The sequence below is a fragment of the Protopterus annectens genome, chromosome 6.part1 (assembly GCF_019279795.1).
Source record: "Protopterus annectens isolate FY-2018-M chromosome 6.part1, PAN1.0, whole genome shotgun sequence".
Taxonomy (NCBI): Eukaryota; Metazoa; Chordata; order Ceratodontiformes; family Protopteridae; genus Protopterus; species Protopterus annectens.
In genome coordinates, this window is record NC_056738.1 from 232775673 (window position 1) to 232789945 (window position 14273).

The following is a 14273-nucleotide window of genomic DNA, read 5'->3' on the forward strand; positions in this document are numbered from 1 at the left end:
TTCCTTATACTGAGTTTTAAAAAGTCCGTGTTCCTTCCAGTTCAACATTGAAAGAGTTTGTCATATATTCAGTGTTAAGATTTTTTTAACTGGTTTGTGATAAATAATACTAAATCAAACTGATTTGTTAGCATAATTAGTTAAAAGTATAAATTAACAATGTTTAACTATGGTGTGAGCATCCTAGTTGAAGCTATTAGTAAGAGTTCCACATTTTGCACATTTGTTCCACATTTTGAAGATGGAATATTGAGAGCCATGCCTGGAAAGCATAGGCACCTGAAAAGTCATGCTTCTGTGTTTTTGTAACACTGCTTTTAAATTTATAGTCATTAAAACAATACAAAAAAATTAATTTTGCTATCTGGTCTTCCTGAAACTAATATTTTAGAACCACATTACAACTTATGGAGTGCTTTTTTTTATAAAAGCTACAATGGAGTTACAGTGTGTATTCTTTAAACAATAATCAGAAATCTGCGCATCAGGGGTATTGGCTTTGATGCCTGCAAAATATATGCCAAAAGAAGATAGGCTAGCACTTCTCTTTGCATTATCCCACTAATTACAATTTAATGTTCTGTGAGGATACCAGTGCTTTTTATTTCTTGGGTCTGTTGGATATTGAGTTTGTAATCCAACAGACAAGTTTAGAATTTGTATAATTTTTGTCTATTTTTTTCAAAAATGTCAGCATGTATGATAGTATCAAAAATGTTATCTCTGTCAAGATGTGTCCTCTACCCTTAGCCTCAGTAACCTTTCTAGGTCAGTTTACTAGTGTCACAGTGGCAGCTCTCCAGTCATCAGTGACAAACCCTGTGGGTTTGCTCAAGTAGAACTGGTCACTGATGTCAGTCTAGTGTTCAGTGTTAGCTGGTCACATATAAACATACCATGTAGACTTCGACATTGATTCCAAATCATTTTACAAGGTGATTCATGTGGAAAATAAGTTATCAAGGATAATGGTTGCAACACAGTGGGTAGGTGGAGAGGCAGTTTGCGGAAGGTTTGTGTGTTAATATATTTTACCTATATCCTTGGGATTAGCATATGTCATATTATGTGGCTGCTGTCAGTGCATTGTTTTAAAATATTCTTTAATTTCATGATAGAACTCCAGAAAGAGTTGTATATTCCTTTGGCAGTGTCAGTGACCTTAACTTCCTTCTCCGATTTACATTGTCTAGCATATTTCAGTATCATTCTGATGTGGAGGGGTGGCCATTTGTACAATGTTTCACTGATTTTCTTCTTTAGACATATTAGTAATATGAGGATTCAGCCAGAGATGTTTATCCCTGAGTCATCATTGCTTTAAAGGTAGAAAGGTACTGACTTTTTCATACATGTTGTGACGACTGTGCCCTGGCCCAATAATCAAGGAGCCTCAATCCTCACCACTAACACCAGGGAGGTTGTCACCTAGAAGAGGAAAGGATAACTAATACACACAGTAAAGTATAATTTCCCTTAAGTGCACACAGAGATCACAGTCAGTCTGGGGCTGGCTGCTCCCTTGCTCACCAGGTCCCCAATAAGACTCCCCACTGGCACAGCTATAGGGTCCAGGTCTCAGCCTAACTGGGCAAGCTACAACCTCCATTACCCACTCTATCCAACCAGTGCTTTGTGTCCCTGCCAAGTAGCTGACACAACACACACACACACTTTGAGTATTTATACAACTTCACAGGCACTCCTGGGAAAAGCTGACACAGATTCTCCAGCTGTGCCCCTTTACCTAGACTATACGGTAGTAATTACTGCCACCACCCAGTTAATAATATCAACTACTAAACGGCCCTGAGAAGGGTGTCCAATTATTACTGTGCAATATTATTATCCAATGGTAGTATGACTAACAGTCAAGGCTTACTTTAGAGTGGCCTATTACAATAACCTTTATAAATATGCAATGTACTCTAGAGCATATCTATACACAAATCAGCCACAGGTAGAAGGTTTTAAAAATATTTAATAATAAATAATTAAAACACAAAACAAAACTACTACACCACAGAGATATCTAAGAGTTCACAGACCACACAGAAACTTAAAATAATACAGTTGGACAGGTCTGATTTACACAGAAAAATACTTAATCTAACTTTCTAATCTTTAGCTAATCTTAGAGAAAACACAGTGCTACAATCCTACTTAAATACATAAAGAGCATAGGCAGTGCTGATAAGTTAGATGTCCAAAGTCAAAATGCCATCAGTCTCTTTTTAGAAATTGTTTATAGAGCATCACTAACAAACATGTCTCTGGGTCCTCCCCAGATTACATCATTTTTGACACTTAGGTTTTCCCAGTATTCATATTGCATTATCTTGACACCTGCTCTAAGTTCCCAGGCTAATAGAAACTGCATTATTTATCAAGCCAACACCTGCATAGGGGAATACAACACTAAAAGGCATTTCACATATACACTCTAGCAATTAGTCCTTAGTTAACACAATAAACAGAATGTCTTCAGCCAGCCTGACCGGAACCAACTTTAAAGATTAAAGAATGTCATAAAATCATTTCAGTTTCAAAAGACACATTTGAAAGGCTTGACTTGTAACAATCTTGAAGTTCACATTTTACAGTGTTTTTTCTTTCATTTAAAAACGCACGCCTGTATTTTACATTTATTTATACAAATGATAGAATTATGTATTAAATTCTATTTGACTAGGCTGGCAGCCTTCGCCTGTCTCTCCCCAATCGTCAAACATGTCTTAATTAATTAATTTATTTATTGATTGATTATTTCTTCCCCTTTTTGATGATGATGTTACTCCCACTAGGCAGTGTTCTGTTTTCAGGGGAGACATAAGGCAGTATTGATAGTGACTAGTTGAAATTTGGCCAGGGCTCCAGGAAACATCCATTACTCTTTTTTTTCAATAAGTGCCATGGGATCTTTCACATCCACCAGACCTACCACAAATTCAGGCATCTGGGACCATCGTTTAATGTCTGATCAGAAGGGTGCTCTCCGAGGAGTGCAGCACCCCCTTATACTTCACTGCTGTGTCCATACTAGAACAGTAGTTTAAGTACAGGCTGTGGAAATTGAATCTTCTTCCTTCTGATCTGCCAGCACCAAAGGTTAGTATGCTACTTTTTGAGATACTGTCACTGCATAATATCAGGGTTTGGTTCATGCTGAGGGGTTTTTGTCTGGTCCTTAAAAAATGTGGTTTTCTGTCAAATCATGGAACATTGAAGTCACTATATTAATAATCTTATATTATATTTGCAATATTTGAGGTATGTCTGTCATTTTAGACTATGGTCCCCATTATAATTTGTTTTGTGCAGACTTCTTGCGCTAAAATGGAGAGAAATATAATCTGATAATATCCTGAATGAGGAAACAGCCAAACATAATAAGAAGGATAAGAACATGGTTGAGAACAATCTTTATTTCCTCCTATCAGCAATATTCCACCATGTGTTCAGAGGACTTTTCTGTGCTCTCATGAAGAATTCAGTCATCTGCATACAGTGGTGACTTTAATAACTGTAATGAACAGTTAATTTTTCCAGACACATATTCCACTGTAAAGATCCATTTATGTTCTGATTTTTCCTGCACTCGCTCTGTGTTTCATCACAAAATAGCAATGCCTGGCACCATATCACTTGTCATTGTGATCACTTTTAGAAATGTTTACTATCCTATGTCTTTAGTTCATCACCTATACTTGTGTTTATTGCATTTAACTTGGGAACCCAATGTATGAGTCAATGCACCTATTTTTTTCCTTTCCCTGTATTACTTACCACAGCCATGTACTAACTTTTTCATTCTTCAATTACAGACATTTAACTTTCAGAGTATCTGCCTATTCCATGGGTCTTTATTCTCAGTGATATACCATGAATGATGACAGAACATGGGGGATCATGCAGTTTGGTCTACCTCCCTTGTGTAGTCAGTAGAATCCTAGAACAGCAGTCTGTCATCATCAGCACATTTTATTATTGAATTTCCAGTATGGACTCTGACTACATGTGTTGGAGGTAACTGTGTCAAGGCTTTTTGTGTGTACATTCCTTCCAGATGTGTTATTACAGTCTTCTTAAACAAAACTATTATATCATCTGGTAAAAATGTGAGATTTTGTGTTGATTTCTCTGACTTGTAATAAAGATTGACTGGTTTGAAGTCTTACTGAGTTTATGTTGTTCACAAAAATTTGTTGTGTTGTAGTAAGGTATATGAAGAAATGAGAATGTTACATACATTATGTGCACAAAACTATTTGTATACAAAAGTCTGGAACTGTTTATTTGACTGCCATACCTTAATCTACTGATAATTATTGATACTTCAGTCTTTTATTTGGTGCCTTGTTGAATACAAACATGTATAAATGATATTAATGCTGTCTAATGGGCACTTCGGCCAAAGTACTGAAATGACAATATACGTCTGGTGATCACAGCAACATTAGTATATTGCTTGGAGGACAGGACACATATAACAATGGCATCCATACATGTGCAAAGCTTATCAGGTACAGAATGCAATGGGATGTAAATCAGGTGCTGTAGATCACTGGATAAAATGTGCATTCCATCCAGCTTGATGACAGGCATATTACTGGATTCTCTGCCTGTGGAGATTACACATGAAACAGAATACCTTACTAACTGGAATCGAGTACTAATTTTGTGATTCACTTTTCAAAACCTTGTAGCATCGCCATGCTGATGACTATTTTTTTTTTTTTTGGAAAGCTTCAAGATTATTTTTTTCTGTACTACAAACTTATCACTGAAAATAATGTACTACATAAGAATCATCAATGAGAACCCACACATTGTTATGCATAAGTAACATGACAGCCACATTAATACGCTGTTACTCTTTGTCAGGTCCAAGACACCTTGTTACATATAAGCAGCACATACCATCCACCTTTATCCACAATTACATTGTGTTAACCCCACAGCACCAGGTTATATATAAGCACTACATACAATCCACCCTCACTAACACCCACAGTCATGCATCCTATCCCATGAGTTAGTCTAAATGACCCCTGCTTAACCAATGCTGTGCCTATACTATATTATGCATAAGCGTCACATACTATCTGCGCACATAAAGCATGCCTGTATAGATTGCAGTACAGTTAAGATTGGGGAATTTACCATTTTCCCCATTATAGTGCGATCTCTGAGTTGGTATATATAACTTGCAGGGGGCTCAGTGGGGCTTGCCCCCCTGCAAAAACATAGATTTTTTTTTTACAGTCCAGATTTTGGAGACTCAAACCATATGTAGATATTGGTGAAAATAATCAGAAGTCCCTAATGTTGACCGCTGTTTTGTCGACACACTGGTTCATAAATTGCATGGTCGAAAGATATTCAAGATCACCAATTTCTGGGGTGGGGAATATGCCCTTTCCATGGGGATTGTGCAATGGCAGGAGAAGGAAGTTCTGTACTGATCAAAATACAAGCTTGTTTTACAACATTGTTAGTCTGATCTTAGTGTAGCAGGGAAACAATCTTTGTTACAAGAATTTTTATATTATATTATTCTCTCCACAGAAATTGTATTGCTCACTGCTGTGACATCTACTGACACAAACGACTATTTGGATATTCTCTTTTGTAAGAATATCATAAGCAAAAACTGTGCAATAAAATTTAGGGAAAAAATATCTCATGTAGCATCTATTTACGTTATGGTAGTATTCATCCAGCATGCATCAAGCAAAATGTAGTTTAGAGCCAGACAATAAGGTTTACTACTTCTAATGATGACTTTACATCCAAATTAAAACATTTGGAGATAATGTTCATTAAGCATGATGACAAATCTATGTAAAGATCTTTTGCAAAAATGGCTAGTGCAAGTAAATATTTATATATTTATAAATATATAGCTATCTATCTATATATATATATATATATATATATATATATATATATATATATATATATATATATATATATATATATATATATGGGTCTACCTGAGATGGTCGACAGGCCATATGATCGACACTCATTTGGTCGACAGTTCATTTGGTCAACAAGCAGATTTGCCCCCCTCCCCAATGTTGTGTGACCCTGGGTTGATATATATAGTTAGGGGGTGGGGCACAGCCCACATAACATGCTTGTACCAAATGAACTGTCGACCAAATGAGTGTCGATCATATGGCCTGACCATCTGAGGTAGACCCATATATATATATATATATATATATATATATATATATATATATATATATATATATATATATATATATGCATAAAGGAAAGTGAAAATAGGCATGAGCATTATGTATAAGTAAGGTGCTAACTCCATTCACAATGTCAAAATCACGAACAAACCAGGCGTCCACATAAGCTGCTATTTTTAAAAGACTTTAATGAAAGTTAAAGTCTTTTAAAGATAGCAGCTTTGGTGGACGCCTGGTTTGTTTGTGATTTTGTCATTATATCTTTCTGCTGGGCGAATTTTGGCTTGTTTGGATATATTTTTTACCTTGTCCATTCACAATGTCATGAGAAATTATAAAAAGGTGTTGCTGTGGACAGCCTGGAGATTTGCAATGCTGTTGGCCCTGCTCAGCATTTTATAGAATAACAGGAAGTGATTTTAAAAATATTTCAGAAAGAGATTATGATAAGAAGAAGCTTGTCCCTGTGTAGTTTCTGCATTTATTAACAGTACATATAGGGCAGCTAAATAGTATAACCACAGCTTTGTGTTAGTTGTTTAAACAACACTGGGTAATACCTATGTTTTTTCCGATATAGGAAAGACTTCTACAAAGTTAAACCATTGCATTTATGAGTTTAGTTATGCCGGCAAGAAAATTATAGTGCATAACACATTAAAGGCAGTCCATCATATGTCCATATTTCAAGAAATTTCCTTTCTTCATAGTGGAGCTCTAAAGCTAATCACGAGAGGGGTGATTTCAAGTCTGTCTTAGACAAGTTAGAATTGTTTTTTAAAGTTTGCCCTAGGGTAACTTCCTCCTCCCATTCATCTGATACTAGAGCAAAGTTCATCTTGAAATGCAGACCTTTTAAACGGCAAGTTGTTTTATAGCTGTATACCTTTAAGACATCTTTGTTTATACTAAATTAACCCCATGATAAGTTATTTTCTCCACGGCTAGAATTCAGAAGGATTGTCCTGAGTGGTAGGTCTTACCTATAGTGCTTTTTTTAGGCCAGGTTCAAATGACAAATTCACCACCGTAACAGGAACAGGCAAGCAAAAACTGAGGGTGATGCTACTCAATGCCAGAAGTCTAAATCTCAAAATGCACTCACTCGAGGCACTCCTTAAAATGGAGAACATCGATATCTGTGCAGTGACTGAGACCTGGTTCATGGCTCCAGAGAGCACCCTTGCACTACCAGGCTATAACTCATACCACACTTTTCGGCCATGTAACCTGGACCAGAACACCAAAGCGGAGGTGTATCCATATTCATTAAGGATATCCACACCTCCAGGCTAGTTGCTCAGCATAAGGCAGCTGAGGTTATCCAAGTGCAACTAACTCTGGGCAAAACTGCAATCCAAATTGTAGCTTGCTACAGATCAACCCACCATGCCCCAGGATTCCCACTCCTCTTTTCTTGATGTACTGGAAAATATTAGGGTTCAACCAAACACCCTAATAATGGGCGATTTCAACTACCCCACCATTAACTGGGAAAACTACTCGTGTACTAACTCCTTCACTCAACGCTTTCTGGAATTCATAAACTCCAATGCCCTGGATCAACTTATTCACACCCCCACCAGGAGCAACAATATCCTAGATCTAGTCATTACCAATATGAATGACCGGTGTTCCACACCTTAAGTCAATGCCTCATTGGCCCGATCCGACCATAAGCTAATTACCCTAGATATCCACATCCTGCCTCCACCCCCCATTAAGGAAACCATAATAAAAAATTTATCCAAAGCCAACTTCATGCTTCTTAAGACAGAAGTGGTGAACTTCATGACACCCATGCAGATGGGCAATACAGCTACAACTAGTGAATCCTACACAATTGCACTTTATAAGCACTTACATGAGTGCATGGATCGTGCTATCCCTAACAGAACCAAGATGCTATCCTCCAAAAAAAGGAAGCTAATCTGATGGCCCCCTGCCATAAACAAACTGTACAACAGAAGGAAGAAACTATTGCAAAAGAGAGTAAAATCCCACGAGTGGAGGAGCTCCCTGGCCAGCCTCAGTAAGAAGCTGCGATCCCTGATAAAATCCTCCAAAGCTAGTTACGAAAACAAAATTGCCACTGATTCTAAAGACAACCACAAAGCATTCTATAGCTATGTCAAGAATTTGAATGGCAACACTCAGATCTGCTCTGAGTTACAGCACAATGGCACTAAATATACAGACCCAACTGATATTGCCAACATCCTGGCAGATAGATTCAGTGCTAACTTTACCCCCCTCTCACCCCCTAAAGAGCCCATCTCTATACCAGAAGAATGCAAAGTCCCTGTAATCACAGCTGCACAGGTAAAAACCACAATCTCCAAAGCCAAGAACACAGCATCCATGGAACCAGACAACATCCCAGGCTGCATTCTACATGAACTACAGAATGAACTGGCACCCCACCTAAGTACCATGTTCAATCATAGCCTCAACCTCAGGCTTTGTGCCTGCTGAATGGAGCACAGCAACGGTTATCCCACTCCACAAGGGGGGAGCCACCACGGACCCCGGGAACTACCGCCCCATTAGCCTGATGAGCCTGGTCTGCAAGGCCATGGAACGTATCATCATGGAACTTATAAACAAAGACATTGGTAATCTCCAAACTCTGGATCTCACCCAGTTTGGGTTTGTAAAAGGCAGATCATGTCTCCTAAACCTGATAGACTTCTTTGAAGCAGTCACCAAAGCCGTAGACAAGGATAAAGTGGTTCACACAGCCTATCTAGAACTTGGCAAGGCTTTTGACACTAACCCCCACTCTGGAATTATAGATAAACTCACTAAACTAGGTATAAATCCCTATGTCACAAGATGGGGTGCCAACTGGCTCACTGACAGAACCCACATTGTGAAAGTAGCAGACTCCAAATCCGACTTCAGACCAGTGACAAGTGGAGTACCACAGAGTTCAGTCCTGGGTCCTCTCCTGTTTGGTATCTACTTCTCTGAAGTACAGGCTAACACAGAAGGTCTTTGGCTAATGAAGTTCACAGATGACTGCAAACTAGGAGCCATAATCGAAACTCCTAATGATGTGGACATCCTACAAAAGGGCCTCACTGAGACAGATGCCTGGTGTCAAAGCCATGGCCTCAAGCTCAATGCCAAAAGTGCATTGTCATCCCCTTTGGTAAAAACTCTGTACCCATGAACTACAACATAGGCAGTAGTATACTTAACACCGAAAGTGTGATAAGAGACCTTGGGACACAGGTGGACAGTAGTCTCTCCTTTGATAATCACATCACCACAGTAGTCAGGAAATCCTTCTATGTGGCACACCTCATCATAAAAGGTTTTTCATCCAGAAAAAAAGAGGTCATTGTTCCCCTCTACTCATCACTCATTAGACCCATTATAGAGTACAATGCCCCTTTTGGTATGTACCTCACAAGACATCTCCAACAACTGGAAAGGCCGCAGAAATACCTCACAAAGAGGATTACTGGCCTCAAGCAGATGCCCTACACTGACCGTCTCAAAAAACTCCAGCTTTACTCCATCACATATCGCCTACTCAGAGGTGATCTCTCCCTAACATACAAAGCTATGTCAAACCCAGAGCTGTTGGACATGCTCTACTTAAAGACATCCCAATCCCTCCGAGCTACATGCTCTAGGGACCTAAACCTTGTCACCACAATAAACAGAACATGCAGGAGGGATAGATTCCTGTCCCAGAGACAGCCCATACTCTGGAATAAACTACCTATCTATATCAAACAAAGCTCCTCATTAGCACTCTTCAAGAAAAATCTTGATGATTGGATGGGAAATAGGAAATTTACCCCGGGGTGGCACAGGAAAATAATTTTCTTGGGTGGCAAAAGCCAGGGTACTTTTTTGGCTGGGCTTGTATAGGCCCCAGGGCCAATAGCCTAGTACCTACCTACCTATGAACCATGAATAGCTTTCCCCTTGCAGTAAACTTTTCCAATTCAGAGACCTCCCTACTGCACTGAGTTAACTTCCTTTTGTTTTCTGAGTTATTATGGAAGTCAGTAGATCTAATTAAACCAATGTTTAGCACAGGAAAGGACAGCAATCTAAACAATGTAGAATAAAAGTAGAACTAGAGAAGTCAGTGAAGCTGCTAGTTTTTTCAACATTATGGCATCAAAAGAAGATTTTTTCTAGCAAACATTTAATGTTTTATACATGCGGTAAAGTTTGGTGTATAAATATTAGTATTTATTTTGCCTTTGTTTATGTTATAATCTATTCAGCATTTCTACAACTTAACATTTTGGTTGCATGACTAGGGACTGACTGATAGATATAAGAAACAACAGAAATGCATTGTGTACTTCGTACTGAAAGATGGAAGCCATGTGTACATCTCATGTTTCCTGAGCATAAAATTGGTAGACTTTGTTCAGTACATAACTAAAATCTATGGGGTATGCATTTTTTACCTGCATTGAAACATTTTTGCAGGCAAGATTATGATGCATCATAAGGTCAGTATTCCTTCACTAAAATAATACCCCTAACTTTTAATATTGGGTTGGAAGAATTCATAAGATGTGCCACACAAAATATTTGTTATATTAAATATTGTGTCTGAATACATCTTTGTCAAAAGGACATACAACTATCTCTTAGGATCCCACAGATGTTCTTCGTGTTTCACTGTTGCAGTCATCATATTTGGGTAATCTGCTGGCAAGTTGCCCAGAGTCGGCCTAATTAACAAAGTCTTGGGTCCTGCATCGGTTGCTGTCCCTTCTTCCATGATGTTAGGTCGTCAGGGGTATAAAACATGCATCCAATGCCATTACATCAGTCTTCTTGCTGTGCATGCCTGAAGCAGAAGCAGTTCACAGGTGCCGGTCATCCAACTCCTGAAATTGTTGTTTGCGAGTTTCAGAGCCAAAGTCTTCAACTTAAAGCTAAGTACCCCACTGGGGAAACTTTTTCTTGCTCCTTATTGATATCAGTAAAAGTTAATAATTGCATTACTTGTGGAAAGCAAATACCTCACAAAGATTTTCATTCATACTGTATTCCTTGTCTAGGCCCTGACCACGACTTACCTCGCTGTCGGTTTTGTGCTTTATTTAATCAGCACACTACCCGTCTTTGGTACATTTTTGCCTCTAAATATTTCGGTTCACAGTTTAATTATCCAGAAATGTCGTTGGTTAGCCATTCGACTACCGAGATTCTGAAAAAATGCAAAGATAAAGACAGAGACAGGCTGCCGAGGTCCAAAACTGCCGACGACATTTCTCCTGAGCCAGTCGCCAGTTCAAAGGTACTCAGTGAGGCGCTTTCGCAGCCCCTGATACCCACTACTTCTGATTCGCAGGCCTCTACTGAGACCCATTCAGAGTCAGGTATGCCGCGAGAGGCTTCACCTATGGAACCCATGGATGTCTCTACCTTGGATGGGTCCGGAGCCGCTGTGCAGGCACCAGCTTCTGAGGGGGTATTCAGGCCTACAGACTTGCATATTAAATCGACTCCACCTTCATTACTAAGGCCTAAATCTCGATCTATGTCTAAAAAACCGACGCCCAGGCCACATGTTCAGGCCCCTATGTCTAAAGAACAAATGACCAAAATGGCTGAAGTTCTAATTACTCTAATCAGGGGTAGTCAACCCCACCCCTCTAAGAGGCCTAGGGCTGAACTTGTGAATCTTCTGATCAGGTTTCTGTTTCTTCTGACTCTTCTAAAGACCTGGATTTATCCATACCTACTTATGAGGATTCTGATGCAGAGGATTCCATTTTTTCTACTTCTCCTCCTGAGGATTTTTGTTTTGGGAAAACTTTACATACCTTAAGGGAGCATTTCCACTGGGAAAGTCAGGAATTTTCTGATTCAAAAAAGAGGCTTAGGGATTTCCTTCTTCTACTTTAGCATAGGCCCTTGGCTATACCTCCTGTACTAGACATTGTTGATGATGTGTTTTCAGAATACAGTATGGCCCCTGATTCCTTGCCTCCAGCTCCTAGTAAACCTGACAGATACTACAGGGTTCCTGAGTCCCACAAGTTCCTTTTCAAAAATCCTGTTGCAGATCCAGAAACCATTTCTCAGGGGCCCAAAGGCATTAAAGCTTCTACTGCTAAAAATCCTACCTCTTCTGATAGAGACTCCAGGGCGCTGGATAGATGGGGTAAGAAGGTTTATACTTCTGCAACCTTGGCAATCAGGGCTTAAACTGCCAATTTCATATGTTAAAATAACAACAGCATATTACTGGACTGCTTCAACAGAAAATGATGTTGATTCCTGACTGTGAGGAAAATAAAGGTTTACAGAATTTATTGCATTCTGCTGAACAAGTTGGAAAACCTACTTTGCAATGTGGTTTTGATTCTTTAGAGGCCTCCTGCAGTTACTGGGTCTGTGCTTAGAAGGCATGCTTGGCTTAAGGGGCAATCTTTGCCTGATCATGTTGAAGCAAAATTGTTGGATGCTCCTTTAATTCAGGACTGTCTGTTTGGCAATAAGGCTGAAGAAGTTCTAAAAAAGATGGAAAATAAAGCTAAATCTATGCAAACTGTTAAAGATTTCTTACAAGTGCAACCTCCAAGATTTAGTAGGCACTGGCCTACTAAGAATTGGTCTTTTCCAGCTCCTTCCAGATCCTTTCAAGCCAAACCCAGACATACCAAAAGCACCAGATTTCAGTCCCAGGGGACTCCAGAACTAAGCAGTGGGGGGCCTTCACTTCCAAATCTGAAAATAACAAGACACCCCCTATGGTAAACAGTCTCAATGACTTCCTTTTATAATTACCAAGCACTTAGCTTTTAGCCGCCCCTTTAGGGGGAAAGATTGCTCTTCATGCAAAGAACTGGGAACTCATAACCCAGGACAAATGGGTTTTAAATATAGTGTCCCATGGATACAGATTTCACTTCCACATGTTGCCAACACCAAACAGATGGCCAGACTTGCCCCCAAATCAATGGGTAGAGGCTCAAAAACAAGTACTTTCCTCCTTACACATGGGAGCTATTCAACCAGTACCAGAAGAGGAAAAGGGACAAAGTTTCTATTCCAGGCTTTTTCTGGTACCCAAAAAAGACAAATCATGGCGTCCAGTTTTGGATCTGTCTACTCTAAACACCTTTCTGGACATTCCAAAGTTCAAGATGCTGACTCTTCACCAGTTACTTCCTATGCTAGGCAAAGATGCCTGGTTGGCAACTTTAGATTTAAAAGAAGCATACCTGCACATCCCATTCAGGGAATCTTGCAGAAGATACCTACGCTTCAAAGAAGGCTACTTGCATTATCAATTCTCTGCACTGCCCTTTGGCTTGTCTACTGTGCCTAGGGTATTCACAAAGTGCCTGGCTCCAGTTATTGCATTTTGCAGGCAAAGAAATATTCAACTATATCCATACCTGGACGATTGTCTAATTCAGGCAGAAAACAGGGCATACTGTAAAAAGGGTTCTAACTTGTCTGGGGTACACCATAAATGAAAAGAAATCACAACTGGTACCCACCCAACAGATTAAATTCCTGAGTGCAAACGTGAATACAACTGCCCAGATGGCTTTCCTCATGCCAGAGAAGCAAATTCATTTGGTAACTTACTTCAAACAAGTGGCCACAAAAACCCTTCTATCTGCAAGACAAATACTGCAAGCCTTGGGGTTCATGGCCTCCTGCATTCTTCTAATTCTATATGCAAGACTGCATATGAGGAAACTACAGCGGTACTTAAAAAGTCAACATTGTAACAGCCTGGAAACAATGATTCCTATCATACCTTGCCTATGCCTGGAATTCCTATGGTGAGCAGAGGCCTGCCACCAAAACAAGGGACTGCCATTCACACTAACCCCTGCCACCCAAACCCTAACTACAGATGCATCAGACTATGCATTGGGGGCTCACCTGGCAGGGAAGTGCATTCAGGGCAAATGGAACCCAAATCAAATGCACCTACATATCAATCAAAAAGAAATGTTAGCTGTACAGAATGCTCTGACAGCCTTCAAGGACTACATTCTTCCAGGACAACTAATGGTAAAGACGGACAACACCATGGTTATGTGGTACATAAACAAG